General features: G+C 43.6%; 1 non-coding gene across 1 annotated transcript; it reads left to right on the top strand.

Annotated features, from left to right (window-relative positions):
• The first annotated feature begins 803 nt into the window (after window positions 1-803).
• trnal-caa (transfer RNA leucine (anticodon CAA)) lies at window positions 804-886 on the top strand. Its single transcript has one exon. It is a non-coding gene; the product is annotated as a tRNA-Leu (tRNA).
• The last annotated feature ends 4816 nt before the right edge of the window (window positions 887-5702 follow it).

The raw sequence follows: 5702 nt of genomic DNA, 5'->3' as shown, positions 1-5702 counted from the left end.
CAAATGACTATGGATCCATTCAATTATAATATAATGAGCACATTCAAACCCACCGCACGATACACCTGTAGCAATTTGACACTCTGCGCAAATCCATCCCCACCCCTGTCTTCAACCCAATAACTGCCAAATCCTACAACATGTGTCGAACAACGTGCATTTGGAACGTGTTTATTCTTTGTTTGAAAAGCAGAGCTCCGACCGAAGGGTAACTCTATCCACCTAAGCCCCCTGACCTGCTCAATGCAGCAATAACATGTGTTGTTTTTATTTTTGTTTCCGCTGCCTCAGAAGTTTTGAGAAATTCAACCAGCTCAAGCAACAACGTGGAAGCAATTCTGCTGTGCTGTGAAACAGAAGGAGACACAGGTGGAAGATCTTCTCAACGAACTGCAGTTTCCAAACGCCCTCCGCATCCGACCACACCATGATCCGCACCATGTTTTAATTTTTCATCGCCTAATCAGTCCAGTCTACACCCGTGGTAAAATCCAACACAGCATCCCTGTTGTGGTGCGCCGAGTTCCTCACACTGTTCCATTAGCACTACTGCCTCTGAATTACTGTTTCATTTCTGGAAATACAAACATACAATTACCTCTGCAGATTTTCTGATACTTTATTTGCAATTTTATTCTGTCATCTCTCGCTTTCTTCTATACTCTTCAAGTTTCATTTTGAAAATCCTTTCCGGTTAAAATTCGCCGAATTAAAAATTAAATTATTCACACTCTCCCGTTCCCTCTGCTGTCAGCATCACTTGCTCCTTCATATGTGATATCAACTCGAGTTCCCTGCGGGAAGCTACGATGGCCGAGTGGGTAAGGTGTTGGATTCAAAATCCAATGGGTGTTTTCCCTCGCAGGTACGAACCCTGTTCGCAGCCGGTTTACATTTACCCGAACGGTTACATTCAAATGTCACACCAAAGGGATTGGCTGAAAATCATCAGCCTTTGCGGTTAAATCGAGTGCGTCCTGCTGTTGCATGGAGGTGGGGGCATACATTAATACTTACGTTTGTTCAGCAGGTCAGGCAGCATCCATGCAGATAGAGGATGAGTCAACATTTCTGGTCAGCGACATTTCCAGCGAGCAATGAAATATCACTGAATAAGAAAACAGATCGATGTTATTTTGTCGACATTCTCAGATTGTGTTTGAGGAGCAACATAAAACTATTTGGGTGGAACGAGTTCGATGGGGTCACGAGGATCCGGGTACAATAAACGTGCATCTGAGTGATTTCTGTCCAGGGTGGATTTTGCTCTGTCTGAGCTGTCCGCAGATGGATCAAAGACATTATCATGGTCCACTCCCGTGCCGTCAGTTTTATACATTTTCTTTCAGAAGGCACTTTATCTTCCATTTTGGATATTGTTCTAAGCACCTGAATTATCAGATGGTCTTTGATTCAGGTATCACATCAGCAGATAATGTGTCAAACTAAACTTCAGGGATTGGGAGTAATGTACTGGAATGGCTTGAAAACTGGTTGAAGGAGAGGAAAGTGAGGGTAGTAATCAGATTCTCCTGTCAATAAATTAGACAGTCGGATGAGAAAACAGAATGCAACATTTGGAAGTTTGCCGACACCGCAACACTGGGTGGGACTGTGAAATGTGAGGAGGATTTTTGTGAGCATGTGTTGTGAGGATCCAAGGAAGATTTTGGACAAGCTGGCCGAGAGACATTTGTCTGAGTTTGCGATGAAGCGCGATAAAAATATGTAGAACTGAACACAGCTGATCCCGTTTCACAGAAAATACTTGCGAACGATACGTTTTGCCTGCAAAACCAGGCCTAATAACGACAGACTACACGGCACACCCAAAAATAACAACAAAGTACGAGTCCAATTCACACAGACCCAGAGGGACCCCATCCAGTTCTGACCGCGCAACGACCGAATCAAACGTTGCAGTGTTCATACTGGACGTTTGGCGGATCAAAGAGAAAAAAAAAACTCAACATTTGAAAATTGCCGCCCTGAAATTGTATTCATGTAATCTCAATATCTTCCAGCCATCGTTACCCTGTGAGTGATTTGTTAACGTGCTTCCATATTGATGCGCTGGAGAAGACTGTTGAACACTGACTTGCACCATTTGCTCATTTGTCAGGAAAATCCTGGTGGACAAACTTCGTGGAAGGTAGTTTCTCGCCACGGCAGTGTCCTGGGCGAGAGTGGCATCGAAAGTACGATGAAATAAAATATTATTTCATGCAGAAAATAACTGGGTCGCAGTGACTTTGCCATTAGGGATGTTGAAATAAAATCCAGAGTGCAGCTGGGAGCTGCATCAGTCTCTGGAGAGAAAAAAAGTAAAATGAATCATGTTGCCGGAAGCTGAGTTGCGTCTTATTGAGGGGGACTCGGTGGGTGGGTCTCACAATGAGACAGTGGACTCTCGATTGATAAAATGGATCCTTCCTTGCTGCAGCCATCCTGTTATTTTTTTTTACTTTTGTGCTTTTCCTGTGAAGAAATGAAAATCCAGTTTCAGGTCAAGGAAGTTGATGCATCAGAACAACTCGTGCAAATAAGCCCTGTCTATTTCCTTATCCTGAAGAATAGCGCGGAACGCTAGGCACTGCTGTTTTCCGTGAGGAAAATCCGGTCGCGAACCTTTATTCAGAGCAATATATCAGCGCTGGTACAAGAAAGAGAAAATAAACCTGCTGGGGAAACAATACTGGAACGTCATGTATCACAAAGTGTCCGGAACTAGTACAATTCAATGTTGGTCTTTAAAAAAACAGTGATATCATTGATTAATGGACCACTTGATACATCTCAACGTGATCATGACTGGGATCAGCCTCATTATGAAATCAGTACCTGCCCCGAGATATTAAAGCATCCTCAATTTCTGTTGAATTGGATGCAATTATCTGTATCCAATTTCCCTGAGCCACAATTTGATAACGGCCCCAACTGTTCTGCTTCGATCGAATATGTGCTGATTGTCACCTTCTTGTGCAAGACATTTCCAGGATGTTCGTGTATCGCATGACGGCAATGACACTTTCAAATCAGAAGACCTGCTCTCCATGAAACGGCACGGTTTCCCTCCACAGAGAAATCACAGACCAAACCATACAAAACCACCAGGAAGCCGACTCCATTTAACAACGTGTAGCTTGAAATGAGCTTGATCGGGCTGACAAAAACCTCTGTGGGATGTGGGGATATTTGGGTCATGAATTCTTTCCGAAAACACACGCTATTTTCATTCACAAACAAATCACTGCTGAAATGCACGCTCATCACAAAGTGAAACAAGGCGTATTTCCAGTTATTAAATTCTCCAAAATCTTGCCGGAAAAAACTGACCGAAAAACGCGATGACATCACAAGTGATATGGGAACCTGCAGGTGTGCTGACGTCCAGAAGTGTGGAACAAATCCGCGGGCACAAACAGTGGACTTGTGTAAGTTGTGGTAATGTCATTTCCCTGTGGTTCTTTCACTCACTCAGTTACAGAGAATTGTACACAGCAAACTGACAGCTGAAGAAAAAACGGCCAAAGTAATGCATATTTCCGTCAGAAAGTGACCTACAACTGGAAACAATCTGATCACCTCCCTTGGCGTTGATAACGTCCCGCACATCTACAATACACAAGCTAAGATTACGATGGCTGCTCTTCACCAGAGAATGAAAAAGGGCTCGACACCATCCAGGGGATGCATTGTATATACATCCGAGCTACGCACACAGCACCTCCAGAGCCCACGGCCTTAACCGATCATCAGTAAAAGAACAAAAGGGGTATTGGGAAAACGACCACATGCTATTTCCCCTCCATGTCGTTTATTGACTTGATGGTAAATATTCTGTACTTAAATGCTTCTAGTGACATGATGGTAGCCATTCGATCTGGTAATCTCTGTCGGACCACAGAACACCCCTAACGTTCACTGACATGTATGTCCCGACATACCCAACAACAAGACTCAGATTCCACACAGACAGCACCGGAGCTCAAGATTGAACCCCCATCCCTGGGGCTGTGAGGCAAGAGCTGCACTCATTAAAATTCGAAGCAAACAACACATTTATTTACGTTCAACGGCAAACGACCGTAGCAGGACTCTAACTTGTAGTCTTCTGATAATTCTACCATTTGTTACCGGAATCAAACGCCTTCTCCATTAGGCCACACGGTCGCTGGCACGATAGACCAGTGAATACAGTCTCCACCACATCCAGACACAACACCTTTATACCGTCTGCCAGTTTCCTCAGATTTAAAACATGGAACTCCGTCGCTGACAGCATGTGGGAGCACCATCATCAGAATTATGGCAGCGTTTCATGAAGACTAGCACCTTCCCATTGACGGCCATTAATGGACAATGATTGCAGGCCTTACAAAGTGAATGAAGTGAACGCATGAAAATCTAGGAAAGTGATTCACACAGACAATCGGATAAGGGAACCTTAGGTGTCGCAAGAGATGTTGATCTTCATCAAGAAGAATACAAAAGAAGCGTATGTAAAATTTTGGAAGCTAAATTCAAAGGAACTACGAAAATTTTAAAGAAGCTGGAAAAAATTCAAGAATAGAATTAGGAAAGTCAGGAGGGTCCATGGAGAGTACTTGGCAAGTTTTAATAAGGAGAATCCCGAGGCATCTTACATATATATATATATATATATCAAGAAGAGGACAATAACTGGTGAAATTGTAGGAACACTCAAAGATATGTGCTTCGTGGGTTGGGGGGGAGTTTGTGGGCGAGTTATTGAATGAACTCATTGCGTCGTTATTTACGAAGGGGAAGGACGTAGTGGATAGTGAGATCATTGAGGAGCATGCTGATATGCTGGAGCATTTTGAGATTAACAAAGAGCTGGTGTTGTGATTCTTAAGAAGAAATATAGTGGCTGACTCCCCAGGACCCGATGGGGTATACTCAAGGTTATTCAGAGAGATGAGATTGCTGGGGCATTGACCGAGATCTTCGTGACCCTCTCCAGCCATAGGAGAGGTCGCATTGGCTTGGCGAGTAGTTAATGTTTTTCTTTTATTAAAGAAGGGAAATGGGGATAATCCTGGAAACTATGGACCGGTGAATCTCACGTTAGGGGCAGGGAAGCGATTGGCAAAGATTCCTAGTGATAGGATTTATGAGCATTTGGAAAACCATGGTCTAATTAGGGACAGTCAGAATGGCTTGGAGCGGGGCAATTTAATTGAGATTTCTCGAGGACGTGACGAGGGTGATTGATGAAGGTGGAGCTGTGGATGTTGTCTACATGGATTTAACTGAGTGGATTGACAAGGTCCCTCATGGTAGGTTCATCAAGAAGATTAAAGTGCATGCGGTCCACTGCAACATGGCTGTTTTTAATTCAGAAATGTCTTGCCTATTGAAGACATAGGATAGTGATAGGTGGGTTTAATCTGTCAGAAGGCCCGGAAAGAGTGGTGTTCCGCAGCAATCCGAAATGGGACCTCAGCTGTGTGTGATATATGACAGTGACCTGGAAGAAAATTTGGATGGGTGGGCTGGTGTGTTCTCAGTCAATACGAATATTGGTTATGTTCTGGATACGGCAGAAGATTGCCAAAGAATGCCACGTTATGCATACATTTGCGGGCTGCACCCAGAACACTCTACGCAAAATATGCATTTCGCTGTGTTTCAATGTACATGTGATTAATAAAGGTATGTAATCTAATCTAATCTAA

The sequence above is a fragment of the Pristis pectinata genome, chromosome 18 (assembly GCF_009764475.1).
Source record: "Pristis pectinata isolate sPriPec2 chromosome 18, sPriPec2.1.pri, whole genome shotgun sequence".
Classification (NCBI taxonomy): domain Eukaryota; kingdom Metazoa; phylum Chordata; class Chondrichthyes; order Rhinopristiformes; family Pristidae; genus Pristis; species Pristis pectinata.
This window is presented reverse-complemented; position numbering and strand designations above follow the sequence as displayed.